Source organism: Lissotriton vulgaris, chromosome 9, assembly GCF_964263255.1.
Source record: "Lissotriton vulgaris chromosome 9, aLisVul1.2, whole genome shotgun sequence".
In the NCBI taxonomy this organism is placed as follows: domain Eukaryota; kingdom Metazoa; phylum Chordata; class Amphibia; order Caudata; family Salamandridae; genus Lissotriton; species Lissotriton vulgaris.
This window is the reverse complement of record NC_141697.1, coordinates 703158696-703181757: the sequence shown is the minus strand read 5'-3', so window position 1 is coordinate 703181757 and position 23062 is coordinate 703158696. Positions and strand designations below refer to the sequence as shown.

The following is a 23062-nucleotide window of genomic DNA, read 5'->3' as shown; positions in this document are numbered from 1 at the left end:
GGAGTGACAAAAATCACTCAGCTGCACCGGGAGGACTCTTTTCTCAAAATAATTTTATCACTGCCCTCAAGCTGTGTTAATTTATTTGTCACAACGAGCTGGGTTTCCCATATATTGAGGATAATATCATATTAGCACCATTGCTTTTATTACATTCGATATGGAAACAACTCTGACAATTTAAATCAGGATGTGCTGAGGGATTGCTTAAAATTGGATTTTGCTGCCAAGATTCCCTGGCTGAATTATGTTAGTTCTACTTTTGCATCCTTGGGACTTACAGTTTTATTTGAATTCTCCTCTACTTGTGCTAGCTTTTCCAGGATGAAGATTAAAACATTGTTTTTAGATAAAGCTGCTATGGACAGGTGGGCATGCAACAAACACAAAGGTTCTGTAAGTTTATATCATATGATGCCCCCTGTTAAACTTTGCACCCAGTCTGATTGGTCATTTGTAGTAAGTTCTCAACATCGCTTCTACTTGATACGGGTTTGTTTAAACATGATTGCTCTTATGCTTGGTTTTCCAGCTAATACCCATACAGAAGGTGCTCTGCCCCCTTATATTGTTATTATATTGTGCCCCTGCTCCAAACATATAACTTTTTTTCAATGTCGTCCAGCACTTTATTATGTTCAACATCAACAGTTAATTGACAATTATGTGTGCTTAGCGGTAGCATCATTTTTGTGGGCTGCATTGAAACATAGATGTTTGCTAAAGGAAGTGTGATGCGGGATGCTTAAATACATTTTAACATGATCTGTTTTTAAAACTAGTTTTTTATTTCTATGTGTTAATTATTATCAAGCCCATTGTCGCCGTTTTAGCGGAAGTTTCCTGCCGCTAAAGCTGCGATAATTTAACACCGTTCCTTGATAATATGCCCCTTATTGTCTATCTGGAATACGTTGGAGGGCCGAAGATTCCACATCTGACAAATAGACATTTTGACTGTAATGAGTTCTCTTGGACGAGCTTTGTGCGGCTATTTTGGTACAAGATCATAAAACATCAGGATCAGACTATTTAGACTTGTAAAAGTCTCCTTTTCATTATGTCCCAATACAATTCTTCCATTTATCAAACAAGAATTTGTCACATTTTTATCAAAAGGTATAGTATGCCAAGGATTACATTTTGTTCCCAAAGGCTGCAATGACACCTTTGAGCAGATGATTGAGCTCACTAAATTCTCAAGATCACTGTGACTAAAATATTTTCAGTCAAAGTAGATTTGAAGCCGATGATTTTACACATGGGTTAAAAACTTGTTACTTATTTTACACCAGGCTACCATTTGAATTAATGAATTCCTAAGCCCATACGAAGTTCGGACTATTATTTAATTCATAGGCCACAGAGGAGATATAATTCTATGTCAGGAACGGAGGCGAGGATTATGCTCTCATCTCTCTTCGTTTTATTTCCATTTTTTTGCACAGCAGCTTTTCATATAACCAACAATAAAATGCATTTCCCACAACACTAGGGAAAGAAAAAAAAACTACAGTCTCTCTTAAGTCCTTCAACAGTTTCCATGCAGGTCTTCCACAAAACGTCATGTAACTTCCTGCACTTCCTCTTTCTTCGCTGCTCAGCAGCTAGAGATAAGTGCATTTCTTTCTCCGATATTCTGGTCTGTGTTTGGTGGTTGGGGATCCTTTTGGGACAATTGTTTTTCCCTTTCAGATTCCTTAAGCACCGCGGAAGCGCTCGTGCGCTCCTCACGTGGTGACCCGTTGATAAAGTTGCGGTCGCTGTGCTGTCCTCCGGCTGCTAGAGGCCACAGTGAGGGCGTCGCGACTTGGGTCCCGGAGCGCGCTCTGACAGCAGACGACATTAGCACGCTCCGGTCCCCGTTGAGAGTCCGCGCCTGGCCGCCTGAAATCGCCCAGTGACTTTGGGTCTGTACTAAATTTTCCCCTGTTTTCTGTACACCCGCTCTGTGGGTAGGTAGTGGTGCGGTGCAACGAGGGCTCCGGTCCCATTACGCCCGGTTTGGCAGTCGAGTATGTAGCGTGGTGGGGGTATTGGCAGCAAGCAGCAGGCCCCCTGAGGACACGGCATCAGGTGGCAGTTTTCCCCAGTGACGTTGTGGGACCGTGGTGTCCCGAGGCTGGGAAGCCTTAAACGTGTGCCTCTGGCCACCCTTTCACTGCTGGGAGACCCTCAGCCCCAAAAGTTACCGCTTTCACGGGAGAGTGCTCCAGGGTATTTGTGAAGTTGTCTTGTGACACCTATAACACAGTGTAAGTTGGTACTCACGTGTGAGGGACCATGGAGCACGAGTATTATGAGGAGGACTCCTTACAATACTTCCAATGGGATGATGATTTTTATGCCAAAGTTGACAATTCTATCCATAAGGCAGTGTCAGACCTTATGACGCCCATGGAACAGCGTCTGGCTGACAAGATTGAGAGGCTTTGCGCTAAGTTGTGGACCCCTCCCCCGTGATCCCGGGGCTCTCTGGGAGCTCAGGACAGGGCTCAGACGGTCAGGGTCCCCCCCCCCCTGAAGAAGAAGTGCGACAGGGAGGTTGATACAGACCCCTTCGAGCGCCTCAACCAGGCGTTTCTAGAACATACTCCCCCCTTTTACCTCCACAGGATCCCTCGCCTGGGAATGATGATCCCTGCCGCCGTCTCCCGGGACGCAACAAGGGGACTCCCAGGATGCTTCGGATGACGATGCGGGCTCGTCGAGGTTGTGGCGACCGGCAGCGTCATCGGAGCCTCCCAAGGCGACGATCGCTGACATGTTGGACCCGAATGACATTGTTCATCCCCGCTCTGCCGAATGGGTGCCTGCCAAGAAAGCGGCGTTATACCTGGCTTCTAGACTCAGGAAACCTTTGGAGAATGTGGCACAGAGCAGACTTAGAGCGTCGTGCCCGAGGCCCTCTTTAGACGGCAAGGTGTCGACTACCCCAGAGATCGAGAGTAAAATGCAGACGTTCTTGGCCAAGTTTATTAAGGATCCCAAAGAGGGGATAGATCGATCCTGGCGCTCCTGTCAGGACAAACTATTGGATGCCATAGGCCTGCTCGCCAAGATCCTAGACATGGCGGAAGAAGCTTGCATTTCTGGTTCCTTGATTGACCCCGAGGTCTTGTCAGCCTGGGCGCAGCGGGCGATCTGTATTGTAGGCACCGCCAACTGCGCTCTCTTGACGGAGAGACAGAGGTCTCTGTTGATAAAGGTCGACCCCAAACCTGGGGACTTGACAGGCTCCGAAGCGGGGGCCTCGGCGCAGGGAGGGCTCTTCAGTGAGCCGTTTATAAAAGAGTTGGGGAAGTTTGTGGCTACGTTCACGTCCCTCGACAAGGCGCAAGCGAACATAAAGAGGGATTTTACTCCACAGGTTTTCTGCGGGGCAGGGTAGGAGCCGCATGGCCGGCCGTGGCCAAAACCAGCAGCCCAAAGGTAGGGGGAAAGGCTCAATACCAATCCGACCAGCGCTTCACCAACTTATACCCGACCAGAGGCCAGCGGTTCCGGGCATGCGGCCACAGAGGAAACAACAGTAATGCCAACGGTGAGTGTCTTGCCTGCCGCATGACTGCAAGTTGGGGGCAGGCTGGTGCAGTTCTTCCCCGCTTGGGAAGCTCTGACAGGGGATGCTTGGATGCTCCAGACAGTCAGAGGGTTTCAGATAGAGTTTAATGGGTCCCCTCTGCAGGTGCACCCTCCTCGGCCTATTGCGTTCAGTGCTTCAGACGCGGCATTATTAGACGAGGAGGTAAGAGAGTTGCTCTGCAAGGGAGCAGTGTGTCCCACGGACATTCACCCGTCAGGGTTCCTCAGGAATATTTTTCTGGTAGATAAGACCGACGGAGGTCGGAGACCCGTGATCAACCTTCAGGAGTTCAACGAGTGGTTGGTGTACAGACATTTCAAAATGGAGGGAATTCATTTGCTCAGGGATGTTCTCCAACCACTCGATTGGATGGTACGTTTGGATCTGAAGGACGCGTACTTGGTTGTGCCGATCTTTCCTCCTCACATGCGGTTCCTCCAGTTTCACTGAATAGGGCAGGCTTACGAGTACCGTTGTCTTCCTTTCGGTCTCTCCTCGGCCCCGTGGTGTTTCACCAAGCCAGTAGTGGAATACTTGAGGACTCGCGGGGTCCGCTTGATCGTCTACTTGGACGACTTGCTTCTCCTAGGCCTGTGTCCTTCGTAGTTGCGAAGCCATCTGCAGATGGCAGTGACACTGCTACAGTCGCTAGGGTTTGTAATCAACGAGAAGAAGTCCCTCTTGGTTCCAGCTCAGAAGGCCACCTTCCTGGGGTTTGTGATAGACTCCACAGCCGCCAACCTCAGTTTACCCTCCAGGAAAGTAGCGAAGATTCGTCACGAGATCCGTCAGACCTTGGCCAAGCAGAGGACTTCTCTGTGGCAGATTGCTCGTTTGGTAGGCCTCTTTTCGGCTTCAATTCAGGCAACTTTCCGGGGCCATTACATTATCGCACCCTACAAAGGCTAAAAGCTCATCACCTGCGGAAAGGTTTCACGTACTCACAAGTGGTTTCCCTGGCGGAGGAGGTAGGCGAGGAACTGGAGTGGTGGCTATCCCACATGGAAGCATGGAACGGGAGAGCGATTTTTGACTCAGCACCAGAATTGGTGATAGAGTCGGACGCCAGCCGAGCCGGTTGGGGCGCGCGGTGTGGAGAATTTTCCACCGGCGGCACTTGGTCTGTGCAAGAGCAGCTGCTTCACATCAATTGTCTGGAGCTCCTGGCGGGTTCCTTTGCCATACAGTGTTGGACCAAAGATTGAGTCCAGGCTTCGGTCCTATTGAAGATGAACAATGTGTCGGCGGTCCGGTACATAAACCACCTGGGAGGTACTCGCTCCAAGGCGTTGGCGAATATGGCGTATCAATTTTGGGGTTCTGTCTAGCGCACCAAATTTTGGTGACAGCGGAATACCTTCCGGGGAAGGAGAACTTAGTGGCGGACTGGCACTCCCGTTACCTTCGGGACACCAGCAGTTGGAAACTGGACCCGGTGATTTTCCAATACCTTCAGGAGAGGTGGGGTCCGTTCTCTGTCGACCTCTTTGCATGTCGTCTCGATCGACAGCTTCCCCGGTTCTTGGTGACCCGATCCCCTGGCAGTGGCATGCGATGCGTTCAGTCAGGATTGGACACAGGAGAGGGGTTAGGCCTTCCCTCCGTTTTCCATGATTAGAAGGGTTTCGGCCCAGGTTCGCAGGCAGGGAGCTGCCGTGGTTCTGATAACCCCGTGTTGGAGGTCTAAGTTTGGTTTCCGGTTCTTCTGGGACTTTCTTGGGATTTTCCAACCCGACTCCTCCCAACTCCCCTTCTCCTGCTGTGTCCGGAGGGGAGTCCCCACTGTCTGGTGGAGGACGGATCCCTGCAGCTCATAGCAATGCGGTGATTAGGTGCTGCATTAGCGCAGGTCGCGCTGCCAGTGCGCTGTGTTTTTAAAATTACCAGTCTTGTATTTTCGTTATTTTGCTTGGATTCTCCCTTGTTTTTACTACTATTCTGCCTGGGTATTCGTCCCCTTACCTGCACTTAATTTTTAGAAAGCGAACCGCCGTTTGGCGGGTCCGGGTCCCGGGGTTGGACTCTTGTGGGCGCCATCTTGGCTTGGGTTAGTGGAATTTTAGGCGGGCGCCATCTTGGAGTGTCCCGACGCTCGAGCTCTTCATTACGACGCCTACTTAAGGCGGACTCGCTTGTCTTTCATTCAGATTAGGTGCTGCATTAGCGCAGGTCGCGCTGCCAGTGCGCTGTGTTTTTAAAATTACCAGTCTTGTATTTTCGTTATTTTGCTTGGATTCTCCCTTGTTTTTACTACTATTCTGCCTGGGTATTCGTCCCCTTACCTGCACTTAATTTTTGGAAAGCGCACCGCCGTTTGGCGGGTCCGGGTCCCGGGGTTGGACTCTTGTGGGCGCCATCTTGGCTTGGGTTAGTGGAATTTTAGGCGGGCGCCATCTTGGAGCGTCCCGACGCTCGAGCTCTTCATTGCGACGCCTACTTAAAGGCGTCCTCTCCCGCGCAGCGGGACCGCGCAGTGGGACGCCGTCGCTTAGCCGGAGTCGTGCCAGAGTCCTGCCCGTCTACGCTCGTCCGCGTCGAGGAAGCGTGAGCGGGGCCTGGACTCTGGCATTTAGTCATCATACCATCATGCAGAATACCTTGACGCTCAGGTACAATCGCGCCGCTCTGCTTTCTATTAGAGAGAGGCTCACGGTGTGTGTTCATGATCCTGTGCACCCGTTGTCGGGTCCTTATGACTGTGCCTGTGGCAGTTTGTCACTTGATACCCCGTCTGGGGTGCGCTCTGTGGAAAGGAATGCCCCAAATACACGTACTAATATCTCTGAGCGTGTACTTAGCATCTGGAGTCTGAACGTGAGATCGTTGGTCAAGCACCATCAGTCCTTACGTGACATGATCGAAAAGGACTCTCCTGACCTCATTTTCCTCACTGAGACTTGGCTTCAGGATGCGGACACTGCAATAACCAATCTGGCATTCCCTTCCAACTACACAGTGTTCACTCTTAACCGCACTTCTAGAGGGGGTGGCATAGCTATGGTGATAAAATCCTGCTTCCCGGCTGAATGGAAAGCTCTTGACTTACCAACGTGTGAGAGCGCTTCTTTTAAGGTAGCCTTCAGTCATCAGTTTACACTTAGCGGTATGCTTATCTACCGCCCGCCAGGGAACGACACTGTCTTCAAGGCCGCTCTTGCTGACGTGGTCAGCTCTTTAGCTCCGAGATGTGCTAATTTTAACATCTTAGGCGACCTCAATATCCATTTTGATCAGGGGTCATCAGCACCTATTAATACCTTGCTAGCGGACCTTGAAGCCATGCAAATGATCCAACTAGTTACCTCCCCTAACCACACAGGAGGTCATATCCTTGACCCCTTTTTTACCACACTGGAGCGGGCTAGGGTCTCTGACCCGATGGTGGTAGGCTGGACTGATCATCTGCTGGTTAAAGTTTCATGTCCTATAGATGACCCACAATTTAAACCTGTGGACAGACTGATCCTTAAAAGAAATTGGCATAAGCTCAAACTGGAGGAGTTTTATACGATCTTGGAGACGCAGCCCCTGGGCAATCTGCTGAATGTGGAACAAGGATACAACAGTTTCGTAACTGGGTCCTAGCCGCCCTTGACTCTCTTATACCGATGCGCTGGTCGAAATGCCATGCTAAAGTTCCCAGCCCATGGTATAATGATACTCTTGCCGAGCTTAAGAGAACGTGCCGGCAAGCTGAGAGGGCGTGGAGGAAATCCTTTGATCCCACCTTGAAATCTTTGTATTTTGCCCAGCTTAAGATCTATCACAGGGCAATCTGCCAAACCCGGGCCGCACACTATGCTTTCGAGTTTCAGAATAGCCCCAACCCGTCTAAATTAATCTTTAAGGTTCTCAAAGACCTTATGGGGAAACGGGCCACCTCGGTGGAAATCTGCACGGACTCTCACTGTGAAAGTATGGCATCCTTTTTCGTGGAGAAAGTGCAGGCGATCTACCGAGGATTTACGTCATCTGTGCCCGATGCTGAGCAAACTGGTGTGATGGCTACGGTTCATGAAACTCTGTCCTCCCTGCCAGTAATGTCTGACGAGGTCTTTGATACTCTGAGCCTCAAAATTAAATCCGGTTCTCCATTAGATCCGCTGAAGCCAGAGTTATTCAGACTTCTTCCTCCCCTATGTCGTGAGCCTATACTGGATCTGATCAATCTATCGCTCACATCGGGTGTGGTCCCTTCTTCCTGGAAGCAGGCAGTGGTCAGCCCAATTTTAAAGAAGCCTAACCTTGACCCCCTACTACCAGAAAACTACCGTCCCATCTCCCTCCTGCCCTGGACCGCCAAGGTTACTGAGGCACACGTGAACTCCATCTTGTCCGCCCACATTTCTCGAAATAACATTCTAGACCAGAGCCAGAATGCTTTTCGTGCACAACACAGCACCAAAACTGCACTACTCTTTATGACCGAGCACTTGCGAAACGGTGCTGGATGCTGGGCAGACAGCGGCGCTCCTCCTGTTAGATCTGAGCGCCGCGTTTGACACGGTGTCTCACGACATTCTGATCCGGCGCTTGGAGGGAGTGGGAATTGAGGGGACTGCTCTCCAATGGTTTCGCTCTTTCCTCTCGGACCGGTTTTTTAAAGTGGCTATTTCACCTTGTCAGTCCTCTTTCCATCCACTGGGGCTGGGGGTTCCGCAGGGCTCTGCATTGAGCCCCACTTTGTTCAACCTATATGTGAAACCGCTGGCTGCAGTCGTTAGACAATGTGGCCTAACCATGACATCGTATGCCGACGACACGCAGCTGGCGGTGACACTCAGCGGTGATCCCGAGGTGAACGCTCCCAGATTCCGTGCAGGACTTATAGCCGTGGCAAATTGTATGCGAACTAACTGTCTGCAGTTAAATGCCAAAAAAACCGAGGTCCTGATCTTAGGAAAGCAGGCGGAGCTCTGGGGAGACCAGTGGTGGCCTCCAGAATTGGGGGTGACTCCCATCCCAGCTGCCGAAGTTAAGAACTTGGGGGTCTGGCTGGATCCTACACTCTCCTTCACCAGCCACACAAAGAAGGTTGCAGCTACCTGTTATGGTATTCTGCGAGGGCTGAGACCGGTCCTCAAATTCTTCGACCCCCCTACTCAGCAACTGGTGGTCCAAGCCTCCATTCTTTCTCAGCTGGACTATGGGAGTGCGCTGCTGCTCGGAGTGAATCAGGCGGAGGCTACTAGATTGCAAAGGGTGCAGAATGCCGCGGCGTGAGCCATCGTTGGCCTTCCTAGACAGTGCTCTGTCTCTGCAGTTTTGACCTCTCTCCACTGGCTGCCGGTCAGACAGAGAATTAAATTTAAGGCTTTCTGCCTGACATTTAAAATCTTGAAGCTTTCCTCTCCTCCAGCCCTCACTAAGCTTGTTTCCTCCTATGTTCCTACGCGGTCTCTTAGATCGGAATTTTTCCATCTGGCGGTCAATACACGGTTTAGACTGAGTAGGATGGGAGGTCGCTCCTTTCGAGTATTAGCGGCAGGATTATGGAATTCTCTCCCGGTCCAGATTCGAGCCTTGAACAGCCTTACTTCCTTTAGGCGCGCCATAAAAACTTTTTTGTTCCCAATCGCTGACTGATTCCTTCCTCTCCTTCCCAGCATCGATTTGTTGTGTTGTGGTACCTGATCAGGCGCCGGGACGCCCCTTGGCTGGGGCAGCTGCGGGCCTTATAAAAACTACTAACATAACATAACAACATAACATTACAGGCAACGTTGGAGATTGCAGGGCCTTTCGGGCCACGCTGAGTTCTTGTTGTCCAAAGCCTGGGCAGACAGCACTTCGAAAAAAAATAAATTGGCTTGGACGCGAAGGGTATGCTGGTGTTTACGACGGAAAGTGGATCATGTGGTCACATATCTGACCCACGTTCTGAATTATTTGGCGGAGCTAGCTCGGAAGGGCTTAGTATATAGGTCAGTTAACGCTGTTCGGTCTGCCATTTCTGCAGGGCATGCGCCAGTGGATGGGGCACCCTTGGGGTAACATCCCTTTGTGTGTAAACTCCTGGGCGGCATTCGGTTGTCTCTTCCACCGGAGCCCCGTTATTCAGTTCTCTGGGATGTCAATCTGGTTCTGAATCTATTATTGTCATGGCAACCTAACAGGTTTCTTTCACGCAAGGAATTGTCGGCCAAATTGGCCATGTTATTGTGTTTGGTGTCTTGTAGGAGAGTGTCTGATGTTCGTGCTTTAGATATCACTGCTAGAGTTTTTCCCTGGATGGGGTGACTTTTACGGAAAGTAGACGTACCAAGTCAAACACACGCACGATTTCATATCCTGCTTTTATAGAGTCTCCTAAGCTGTGTGTAGTGCAATGCTTGAAAGCTTATGAGGAAGCTACGGAGGAAGTTCGTCCTCCAGGCGAACCACAACTCCTTATAGACCTTAAGAAGCCCTTTAAGGTGGTTTCCTCTCCCACTATCGGCCGTTGGGTACGGTGGGTGATGCAGGAGGCAGGTATTCATACACAAGCTTTTGGTGAGCATTCCGCTAGGGGTGCAATGGCTTCCAAGGCGTTCAACCTTGGCGTGCGTTTGGAAGTTCTCATGAGAGCAGCGGATTGGTCATCGGACTTGACCTTTAAACGGTTTTATTTTAAGCCGCTGCTGAGCGTGGCGCAGGTGGTGGTGAGTAAGCTTTGAAGGAGCATAATCCTCTCCTCTGGTCCTGACATAGAATAGAAATTTGCCTAGCCTACGAGAAGGTAAGTTTCAATTCTATTAAGGACGCGGAGGCGAGGATTATCCCACCCAGCAAGCACATGGGTTGCTATCTCTCGCCGTACTTGGTGTAAGTAACCTTGTTTCGTTCTTGAGTATTGTTCAATGTGCTCTGATTGGGGTTCAATTTGCGTTTGCAAAATGCTGCTTGTATTGCCATATTGATTGTTCAGATAGTTACTGGCTCCATAATTAATTAGTGTGGTTTCTTTCAGGTAATGATCATACGAAGTAGAGTGCCTAACCATGGGGGAGCTTCTCCAGCGAAGAAAGAGGAAGTGCAGGAAGTTACATGACGTTTTGTGGAAGACCTGCATGGAAACTGTTAAAGGACTTAAGAGAGACTGTAGTTTTTTTTCTTTCCCTAGTGTTGTGGGAAATGCAGTTTATTGTTGGTTATATGAAAAGCTGCTGTGCAAAAAATTGGAAATAAAGCGAATAGAGATGAGAGCATAACCTCGCCTCCGCGTCCTTAATAGAATTGAAACTTACCTTCTCGTAGGCTAGGCAAATTTCTATTCCATCAGCAATACCTCTGAATCTGGTGCGTTTTTCTTTTGATCTGTCTTGAATCGCAGCATCTAAATAATTCGATTAATAAATCTTCACGGCTATCAACAGTGACTGAGTGACATGTAGATGACTTGCTTTGCAATTGTTAGACACAATTTCTTTGTATTGCGCAGTGGAATCTAAACAAGTGTTTATATATCTTCAAGGAAATTAATCGAGAGCCCATTCTGCAGCATCTATGCAGATGCGAATAAAGCTAATAATTTCAACCTCATCCACAATTGTGGGGTCACTTAGATCTTGGTGGAGCCATAAATGGTCTCCTGCCCTTCTAATCCAGCTATCCCACGCTCTGCTCAGAGTCAGCGGAAGTACTGTGTTTACACCAGTGAAATAAATGACCACTGCGTACACCTGTGATCTCGCATCCCTGTGTCAAAGGGTCAACAGGTCACAACATATCAGTCCCGGCGAATGTCACTCACATTTCCGGTCCGTGTCTGCCATGTAGTGCACAGGGACAGGGGCGGAGAAGCTTTCAGACTGAACCACATGTAGGTGGAAGAATAATGTCATGTCCGGGCGATTCATTTTTGGCAAGCCGTCCATGTTTTGAAGGGAGCAGTGGCATTGGTTGTTCACTTGACAGCACAGCATATTCAGGTGGTATCTCTCAACTGGGCAGCTAGTTCTCAGCTAAGGTGCAAGAAGCCCTGGCCTGCACAACATTGGCAGACCAAACGGGTTGTCCACCTAAACTTAAATGACCCCTTTGCTTGCTTCTGTCGATTGAATGTATACTAGTAAACTGGCTTCTATCTCTCTCTCTTCCGGTACACCCTTCAGTTGATAAATTAACATGCCCAGAGTCAGTTCAAAGGGCAAAGCTGAAGCAGTCTTGCTCTCGATGGGACACCATGGGAATCTACACTATCAGATCCCACTCTTAAGAAATCTGCCCCCATCATCAACATATTCACGTGGGAATGTATGCTATTTGAATCTACACCTTGGAAATGTGCACCATTGGGATTCACACCTTGCAAATGCACAGAAGTGAAATCTACACAATGCACATGTATACCTTGGGAATCTAGCAGTGGCACTCTATAGACTGTGAATCTACATCACATCTCTGCATCATAGAACTACACCCAAAGGAAATCTGTGCAAAGGGATTCTCTAAACAGGAAACATCACAATGGGGTTATTTGCCCATTTCATTTACTGAACATTTTAGCCATGCTCGTGCCCGGCCACACACTACTCACGCTGCAGGCATCATGTTCAAGTTCAAGTTCAAGTTCAAGAATTTATATAGCGCACTACTCACCGAGAGGGTCTCAAGGCGCTTGGGGATGAGGTTCATTATTTGTCGAATAGCCAGGTTTTAAGTTCTTTTCTGAAGGAGGTGTGGCTCTGTGTAAGGCGGAGGTGAGTGGGGAGTGAGTTCCAGGTCTTGGCCGCCAAGTAGGAGAAGGATCTACCTCCCATGGTGGATCTTTGGATACATGGGACTGCGGCGAGGCCTTGATTGGAGGATCTCAGTTGGCGGGTGGGTGTGTAGAAGGATAGTCGAGTGTTGAGGCATTCGGGCCTAGTTTGTGGAGGGCCTTGTGTGCGTGGGTGAGGAGACGGAATGTGATTCTCTTGTTGACGGGAAGCCAGTGGGGTCTTTCAGGTGGCCGGTAATGTGATCTTGGCGAGGGATGTCCAAAATGAGTCTCGCCGATGCGTTTTGGATGCGTTGGAGTTTTTTTTGTAGTTTGGCTGTAATTCCGGCGTAGAGGGTGTTCCCGTAGTCTAGTCGACTCGGAACCAGAGCATGGGTGACAGTCTTTCTTGTCTCGGCGGGGATCCAGTGGAAGATTTTTTTGAGCATACGAAGTACATTGAAGCAGGAGGATGAAACTGTGTTGACTTGATTGGTCATCGAGGGGGGCGTGGCTTGGACGCCGATCGGGATGGCGGCGTGAGCTCGCAGCTCTGCGCGGAATCCCGCTAATTCTCCTGTTTTCGGAACCCTAGGCGACCCGAAGACGATGCTCCTGCCCTCTGAAGTGTAAGGGGACAGCTGGGCACAATCGGAGAGTCGCTGGGGGACTGCTGGCCCCGGGAAGACCGAGTTGAAGAGGCGGCCGAGGTGTTGCCGAGGGCGCGAAGAAAATGGCGGCGAGGAGGTCGGACGGCTCCGAACTTCAGCCCTGAGCCAAGTTGTCGCCGATTGGCAAGAGATCCTGTAATCGGCTGATCGGGGCACTAGGATAGGCGGTGCTGTGTCCTGAGACCAGGGGACGTTGACCGGATTCACCCAGAAGCTTGGGGACCTTCGTTGGCCACCGCCATAAGACTCATCCTTCCCCCCTCAGGCTTCCGAGGGGGGCGACGGAACGGAGCTAGTCTAACTGGTCGTTGCTCCTGAGAGCGTCGGAAGGGACATTGCACTGCCCGGTGCCCGGAGACTGGCACGGCACTACGGGCGCCAACGCAAAACGGGTTCCTGGACCTGTGACGCAGCACCCTGTAATGGCGGCGATCGGAGGGCCGATGGCCGAGGGACGCCCTGAGGGGGACTTGGCGACATCTACTCGGCTGAGCGAGAGTCCTTCCCCGGAGCTTGATCAAGAACAGCGGCTGAACCGGCGTTTGGATGCCATACTTGAGGCGATTACCTCAACTAAGGAAGCATTGCACCAAGACATTGCCCAGGTGGCCACGGGCCTGGGGCTGCTGCGCGCGGATCACGCGAAGCTGGCGGACAGAGTCAAGGACCATGACCAACTGTTGCTGGACCTGAAGCCATCGGTGGTGACCGCGGAGCACAGGATCACGGACATCTTGGCCCGACTGGACACGCTGGAGCGGAGGGCGGAGGACGCCGAATGCCGCAATAGACGGAACAACGTGCGGGTTGTAGGCCTGCCGGAACGGATTGAGGGGGAGGATGCGGTGGCCTATATGGAGAACTGGTTCCGCACTGTGGTAGCGCCGGAGGGGCTTACTCCTTTTTTCACTCTGGAGCGAGCTCACCGGGTACCTGCACGCCCGCCGGGACTTGGCCGCCCCCCCCGACCGATGGTGGTGCGGCTCCTCCACTACAAGGACCGGGATCTCCTCATCCAGCGGGCCAGGATGTCGGGCCCGTATGAGGTGGAGAACAGTAAGGTTACGATCTTCCCGGACTACACTCAAGCGGTCCAGAAGAACAGGGCATTGTTCCTCGCGGTGAAAAAGGAGCTCAGGGAGGAAGGCATCCAGTACTCCTTGCTCTACCCGGCTAAGCTGCGGATCATTATGGATGGCTCCACGCACTTTTTTCAGACTCCGGATGAAGTTTGGCAATGGCTGGAGTCGTATAGAGCGGGGACGGACAGATCGCATAAAAGTAGGCGAGACCAACCCAAGCAGCCCCGGGTGAGGCAATCACAACGCATCAGATCCCGCAACAGGCGCCAGCGGGAGAAACGGGAGGCTCAAATGGCGGCGGAGAAGAGGGATGCGCTCGCAGCGACGGCAGCCATTATTACAGGGTCGCAACAGAACAGTGAACGGGCAGAGACGGACTCGGGAGGGGAAGGCAGCAGGACGGGAGAGGAACTCTCAGAGGCGGAAAGTTCGAAGGGACCGATAGTGACCCCACAGACATCGGATGGTATCTTCTGCGGCTGAGATTGAATTGGGACTATATCTAGACTTCATGGTAGGGTGGTATCCTGTTGATGGGGGACGGGATGCCGGGAGGGGGAGCTGTGTGCATCGGAGGGGATGAAGGTGCGGGGCGCGGGCTCCGCTTGCTGGGGTCGGCGGTGACTCACCCCCCTTGGGCCCTTAAGGCCGACTGTGGTGCAGACCACAGGGTAAGAGTGCGAGAAGTTGGTTCAAGGTTTGGATGGGGGCGGCCATTGGGTTCGTGTGCTCTGTCCTGGGGAGTGGGGTTTGGGAAGTTTTTCTGTTTTGGGTATGTTCGGGGGGGGGCAACTGCATTGGGGGGGCTATGATCCTTTGTTCTTTGAATCGGACTGTACGAAGTTGGAATGGGGACATTACCTAATTTGAAATGCCTGACGTGGAATGTCCGGGGGCTACGAACTATGGTGAAACGTCACAAAGTTCATGCATATCTAGTACGTAGGGGGGTTCAGATTGCTATGCTCCAGGAGACTCATCTCACCAAAAAAGAGTGCGCTGCCCTGCAGAAAAGATGGCGGGGCCAGGTGTTTGGCACCACTTATTCAGCGTATGCCAGGGGGGTGCTGATCTGGGTGAGGGCGGGGATACCCTTTCAAGTGCTGAATCAAGTAGTGGATCCGGATGGCCCGTTTGTGGCGGTGGAGGGGAGGTTATATGGAAGGGATGTGGTTTTCTGCTGTGTATATGCACCGAACACAGAACAAGCTCGATATTTTGATAGCCTCTCGGGGTCCTTGGCCTCTTTCCTGGCGGGCCCGATAGTGTTAGGGGGGGACTTCAATTCGATCACGGATGTGGCTCTGGATAGGTCCCATCCCCCCCTGGTGGACTCCCCGGTGCGCAGGCTGGCCGCGCATAGGAAGGATTGGCAGGATAGATTGGGGTTGTTGGATGTCTGGAGGGAGCGGCACAGGGGAGCCAGGGATTATTCCTTTTACTCTGCCCTCCATGATCTGCATGTCAGGATTGATTCGGTGCTCTGCGGTGGTTCCCTAGCCCCATTGATTTCCCATGCGGAGTACCTGGCTAGGACTATCTCCGATCATAACCCCCTATTGGTACACATTCAGTGGCAGAGAGAGCGCTCAGTGATACCAACATGGCGGCTTCGGCCGGAGACGCTTGAGGATTCTGTGTTCAGCGACGCGGTTCGGCAAGGCATTGATAGCTATTTCGGAGTGAATGAGGGCACGGCCACGAGCAGGTCCACTGAATGGGATGCAATGAAAGTGGTGGTGAGAGGGGTGTGTTTGGGTAGGTTCTCGAATGCTCGCACGACTGTGTTGAACGACCTCATGAAAGCGGAAGAAACTTTGAGGGACTTGGAGCGCCATAGGCCGGCCAGGCCAGATTTACAGGCCCAGTTATTGGAAGCGAAGGAAGTGGTTGCCACCGAGGCGGAACGTTTAAGGTGTTATGACTGCAGGCAGTATATCATCAGGGCACATGCAGAAAGGGACAAGGTGGGTACCCTCTTGGCCAGACTAGCTAACCCGGAACTTAGGGGCTGCCCGATCCTCAGCATTAATAATGCGCAGGGAGAAATGGTGTACTCCCAGGCAGCGGTATTGGAACGTTTTAGGGGGTATTATGAGGAATTGTACCAGAGTCAGCTGGGAGTGGGGGTTCAGGACATTGCGGAATACCTGGGGGAGAGGCAGCTTCCGGTCCTGGATGAGGAGGACGCGAAGGAGCTGGGTAGCCCGATCACGCTTACAGAAATACGGGTGGCCATCAAACATATGGCCCGCAACAAGACGCCCGGGGTGGACAGACTGCCGATTGAATTTTATCAACGGTATGTGGACAGCTTGGCTCCCAGGCTGCTGGTGGTGTATACGGAAGCCTTCGAGGCTGGGGCGTTGCCCGGGTCCATGCGGGAGGCCTTGATTGTACCGCTCCTAAAGCCTGGCCGGGATGCCGCGGATGTGAGGTCTTATCGCCCGCTGTCCATGCTGACGGTAGATTATAAGATTCTGAGCCGAATCCTAGCCACCAGGTTGGCCCCACATATGACGGGCCTGGTACACAGGGACCAGGCCGGGTTTATACCCACGAGGAGCACGGCGCTGAATATTCGCCGCCTGGTGGGAATAATGGACGCCATCTTGGACGGAGAGGGAGCTCCGGCGGTCCTGTCCGTGGACATCGAGAAGGCCTTTGATAGTTTGGAATGGTCTTTCCTGGATGGAGTATTAGAGAGGTTTGGCATGGGCGAAGGGTTCCGCAGGTGGACGAGGGTCTTATATACCTTGGCAACGGCGAGAGTGCGGTTGGGCGGTCTGGTGTCTGCGGCGTACCCGGTGGGCAGGGGCACACGACAGGGATGTTCTCTCTCCCCCCTATTGTTTGCTCTGGCGATGGAACCCTTGGCGGTCCATGCGAGGTCAGGTGACAGGTACGTGGGGGTAGCCAGCGGCGGGCACTGGCATTATATATCGCTATATGCGGATGACTTGCTCCTGTACCTAGCTGACACCTCGGGGGCATTGGTCGGAGCGATGGATCTGTTGTCTGAGTTTGGCCGGCTGTCGGGCCTTAAGGTCAATTGGGCGAAGACTTGTGTGTTCCCGCTGCGAGCGGGCTCACCAGTCCTTGACAGCGATTTGGGCGTGGTATGGGAACCCTCTTGCTTCACCTATCTGGGTGTTCGCATCTACCACGCGACAGCGGACTTACTGGAGGGCAACATTGGTCGCTGTGTCCGGGCACTGAGGGGCAGCTTGTCTTTCTGGTCGACCCTCCCGCTGACGGTTCTGGGTAGGATTGCACTTTTGAAAATGGTGGCGCTCCCCCGCTTCCTCTATTATTTCCGAACGCTGCCTGTTTGGATTCCCCAAGGGGTCTTTAGAGACCTGCGGTCAATGATTATTGGCTTCCTATGGGGGCATGGCCGCCGTAGAGTGGCCCTGAGCACGCTACTTCGCCCCAAGCTAGAAGGGGGCATGGCTGTGCCCGACTTCGAGCTGTATTATCTTGCGGCGCAGCTGCAGGTCCTTACTCAGAACGTAGCTAGGGTGTTTCGGGGCCCAGAGGAGGACCGAGATCGGGGGATACAACGCCACGTGCTGTCCTACATCATCATGCAACAGAGGCTCGAGTTGCGGGCCCTCACCATGGAGGAGCGGACGCTCCGGCTGTGCTGGCAGAGGAGCCTTCGGAGAGCGAAGGCATCGCGGCCTTATGCACCGGAGATCCCGATCGGAATGCTGACGGCTTTGCCGCACGGGGGAGATTGGTCCCCGTTGTTGGATTGGGAAGAGGCGGGACTGCAGGTGGTAGGCGACTTATACATAGACGGGGCTTTGGCGCCGTTCGAAGCGCTCCGGGACCAGTTTGGGCTGCCAGATAGGGGGTTCCTCCTACACGCGGCGGTGGTGGCTGCCATACAGAAGCACTGGAAAGGGGGGCTCGCGGAACCAACAACGACTATGGTGTGCCAATATGTGGTGATGGCGGCAGGTACGTTCAAAGCTGTGACGTGCCTCCATAATAGGATGCTAAATGAGGGATTGGAACCACTCCAAGGGCTCAAGGCTAAATGGGAGGAGAGCGTGGGCCGGCCCATACCGGATACGGCATGGGGCCATATCCTGCGGTGCACGTGGAAGGGCACGAGAAACGCGCGCTTTCAGCAAGTGCATTTCTATGTGCTTCATAGGGCCTATTTAACTCCTGAGAAATTACAGCGGTACTTTCAGGTGCTGGATGCCCGATGCCCACGGTGTTCGTCTCTGGGCGCGGACATGGACCATTTGTTTTGGGGGTGCTCACACCTGGGGACCTATTGGGCGGAGGTAGGGGAACTCCTGAACGAAGTAACTGACAGGGAGGTGGAATTTGATATGGCGGCGTGCCTGCTGCTCTGGTTCCCGCATACTAAACACACCAAGGTGACAAGCAAATTCATTGACCTGGGTCTAATACTGGCGCAGAGGGAAATATCGTGGCATTGGAAGTCCAGGGGGGGACCCTCACTTCGTAGATGGAAGAATGAATTGCTGCGGTGGTCTGACTGCGAGAGTGTGCTCCGGATGAAGCAGGCTGTCAAGATGGGGAACGAGAAGGCATTGGATGCGGCGCGTGCATGAGAGTTAGTGATACAGGTGTTGCGTGATTCTTTGGTAGAGGATGAGGATGGTGAAAACTAGGCCGGTGGACACCGCGGGGCGAACACAAAAGTATTGTACCACGCACTATAATGGATCCATCCAATTCGGCAGGACGAGGCATACACCTTAGCAGTTGCCAGGGGAGGGGGGCTCTGGGGGGGTTGGTTAATGGGAGTTTGGGGTGGGCCGGAAGCCGCTAGATGGTGGCCCATTAGGGCACCTTGGACCTACTAGGATGGTGGGTACTGTGTGGAGCGTGGAATGGCTGGGGAGAGCGGCCAGGTGTGACAACTCATAGCGCCTAGGGCAGGTCCCGACAAGGGCGATACCGCTGATTCTCACTGGGATGGCTGACGGGAGTGATGTTGTGGGTGGGGGGGTAAAAGCAGATACGCAAAACGACATTTCAACCATGGTTCCTATGGGACGTGCACCGTGATGTTTTCCTATTGAACGAAGTGATATGCCGCCCGGCCTCCGGGATGCGGGCTGAATGGCTGTGTACGATTTGGATTTCTTATTGGATGGGGGGATATCACGAGTGAACTGGCTGATTAATTGTATCCTGTGGTTTATAACTCTGCAATAAAAATATATTTAAAAAAAAAAAAAGACTTGATTGGTCATCGAGAGCGAAGAGTCTAGGGTGAAGCCAAGGTTACGAGCGTGGTCCGTGGGTATGGGTGCTGATCCCAGATCCGAAGGCCACCATGAGTCGTCCCAGGCAGAGGGGGTTGATCCTAGGATGAGCACTTCCGTTTTGTCTGAGTTAAGTTTAAGGCGGCTGTCTTTCATCCATACGGCTACTTCTTTCATGCTTTCGTGAAGATTGGTTTTGGCGGTGTTGGGGTCTTTGGTGAGGGAGAGGATCAGCTGGGTGTCGTCTGCATAGGAGATGATGTTGAGGTTGTGTTGACGTGCGATGGAAGTGAGTGGACTCATGTAGACGTTGAAGAGGGTGGGACTGAGTGAAGATCCTTGTGGTACTCCGCAGATGACTTCGGTGGCCTCTGATTTGAATGGGGGAGTCGGACTCTCTGGGTTCTTCCGGCGAGGAACGAGATGATCCAGTCCAAGGCTTTTGGCGTGTTGAGGCACTGAGGACGCCGATGGACAGACATTGATACCGACGGAAGGTTAGCAGGGCTGCTCCATCCTCCGGTAAAACTCCGGACAGTGGGTCATGTGCAACAGACTATGGAACTATGCGGTGGGTAGATGCTTGAGGTCCTTGAAGCATACCTTGGCCCTTGAGTTCTTTCTCTCTTTCTCTCCCTGCTTTCCCCACCTTTCCACCTACACTGCTGTGGAAGTTGTGCTTGCTGCACTACCGGCTCCATTGCCACCTCACCACGCTCCATTGCTGTTGTTTCCACCCCATCCCTTCTCCCCCGTTAGTCTTACTGTGCCTCGGAGTGCTTAGTAGAGTCACACTCCAGGAGTGCAGCAGGAGGTCATGAGCTGGAGTTAGTAGTGGCGGGCAGTGACTGCGGTTGCAATGGCCCTACAACTCAATTGATTTGCCCTTGGGAGATCGTACCTCTCTCCCACCAGTTTGTCCTTCATTTGTACTTTTGTACTTTTTGCACTCCCCCATGGCAGTGGGGAGCCTGAATTTGCCCACTCAAGGACTCAAGCGTTTGAGGATTCTCACTCCTTTTGACCTCCCCTGAGGGGTTAGTGTGGGTGGAGGTGGCGGCTGGAGCTGGACCGGGACAAGGTAGTAAGTGGCCGACTTCAGTTCATACCTAGCCTGTCCTGTGTTATACCGATGTATTGCTGTGTTGCTCTGTTGCTATGCTGCTGGCTTTTCGTTCTCCTTAACACCATTGTTTACATCAAGTTTTCTGGATTTGGATTTGTGTTCTGCAACCTGCACCCTGCGTCCTAGATCTGCACTCTGCTTACTCTGCCTACTTTGTTCAGCCTGATTCACTGACTATTTTATATTGCCTGGGACAGCATTTGACCTTGAACTCTAAAACTCAAACTAAATAAAAGATTTTAACTCTTAATCCCTAATCCCGCATGACCTGGACATTTTCTCTGTGTGTGTTTTAATCCTCCAAAGCTGGCAGAGTTACCTTGGGGGTCTGGGAAAGCTTGTTTACATGCAAGGTCCTTTTGATATATTTGCTAAACTCTTGCAATTACTTGCATATTTCTCAGATTTTACTGGACACTTCCCAAAATCAAGATCATTTTAGCTAGGGACCATGGGCAAGCACAAATTGGCACTGGCAAAGGACACCCCTGTGAACAACCCACCTCCCGGCACCACTTTAGGCTCCTTTCTGGTACGGGCAGTCGGTGTAGTCAACAAGGAGATCGTGTTGGCTGAGAGGTGCTTATCCCTTGATATGGGAGAAAGGCCTAGTTATGTCACACACTGCCTGGGGTCATTATCTGGGCCGTTATCTGATACCTCTGAGGTTGTTTGTGAGGTCAACCCTGCAGTTAATGCCGATAGAACTGCCCCTCCTAAGGTCTTAAGTAATGCTTCTGCCACAATTCCTGTCAAAGAGCTATATATCAGAGTTCCAGACCCAACCCAGTTACTCCAATCCTCCAGTCACTGTGAGACCTCTGCATGGAAGAGTAGAAAGACAAAAGTAGGTGTCACTACTGATTCATCCAATATGTCAGGCCCTCCAACTTGTTCCAAGGGAGCCCAGAGTATCCTGAGAGCTGTGAACAATGCAGCACTATTTTCTAACCCTGAAGTAACAGGAGATGGCTGAAGGTTAAAATGGGAAACTGTCTTGGATCAGGTCAAATTTCTAGTTACATCTGCAATCTCCCCCTTGTAGACAGGATTAGTTCACTGGAGGGGATCATCCAGGACCTATCTCATAACCTGAACCTTTCGTTAACACCTGCAAGCATTTCCTCTTATCCATCCACCCAGGCAGCAATTAGTGGTCGATCCAGTGCTACTGCTTCTGAAAATTGTAAAGCTGCCCAGACTCCACTGGCACCTGCAGGGCCACCCATCTCCTTGAGGTCTTTACTATCCACAAGTACATGGTTAGTGGCGGCCCCCTCATCTAGCAATACTCCAAGAGGTCCCGGGCCTGAGAGGCTTACTGGGACCCTTTACAACAACAAGGCAACATCTATGCCCAATTTTGAACGAATGCGGCATATTCTTGACCTGCCACCCCAATGTTGTCCTTATGTAGCGGTACTGGTGGGAGTGCTGTCTTTGGAAGTTGGCAAAGAGGAATCACATCAGAACTGAAAACCAAAGTCTGCCACTAGCTTTCATGGAACACTACATTCACTACACCCGAGTATAAAGACATGCTACTAGTCAGGAGACCTAAGTGGATTGGCTCTTCACCTAAAATATACGATGGGTATTGTGTAGTCATAAATTGTAGTCATCCAGAATTGGCATACCGGCTGGGTCACTGTTGGGGCCCGGGACTGGATGTGTGAGTTTATCCATTAGAATTGTTTCTTTTGGCTACTTCTACAAACCGAGCCCAGTGAGTCTATTCCCCCAAACTGGTTGATTCGCAAGAAGGGAAGGAAGAAGTTCCCGTCCAGATCTCTTGGGTGTTTCACACATTACTACTTCAATCAGATACTTACCACTTACAGGTTTGGATAGCAATGATTCACTTGTATGCTCCCAGAAGGTACAGAGGGAGTTTGGATCACTGACTAATGGAGAGGCTGAACCCACCCCAGTGACTACCACAAACTTCTCGAAGGTGGAATCCAATTTAACGTTATTGGAAGTCCCTAGCCAGGATGATTTGTGGTAACAAAATTAGTATAGTAACCCGGGACTGGTAAAACCTGCTTCTCCTCGTGCTTCAATTGGTCATGACTCCATTGATTGGTCGCCTCCTCCAACCAAGCTTGTCTCTTGGAACCTAGCTGGTATCATTGGAATTGGTCTGCCTTGAGTGGTGTTGTTTTGTGGACAGGTTTGATTTATGTATGTCCCAGAAAACATGCGGTTGGTGGCGATTCGCCCGACATCCAAATGGAGCCCTTAGTGTAGAAGAGGATGAAGCATTGGCAATACCGACTAAAAAATTGTCAACCTCTGCCTGCAAATAAATACTTTTACCCTCAATAATGACCTAGTCTGTAATGGGAAGACATCATCAGTAAAAGAAGGGAAGGTTACTTTTAATCAGTAAGGTGGGGTCAGCCGTATTGACTATATTTTGATAGATGTAAGGCTGTGTCATGGGTACTTGATATGGAGGTGGTATCTAGACAAGATAGCGACCATCATGCCTTAAACCTCTCCCTAAGCCCATTGGGCCCTAGTAGTATTGCACCTCATTACCTAGAACCCCTTTATAGGAGGCTTCTCCTATCTAGTAATAGGCAATAGGAATAGGCTGAGATGGTGTGTTATTGCTGCTCCTCCTCCCTTACAGGTTCAGTTGTATGAGGCCATTGCT

General features: G+C 51.5%; 1 pseudogene; it reads left to right on the top strand.

Moving 5' to 3' along the window:
• Window positions 1-6172: 6172 nt before the first annotated feature.
• LOC147692136 (uncharacterized) overlaps window positions 6173-23062 on the top strand; it is a 54595-nt pseudogene continuing 37705 nt past the window's right edge.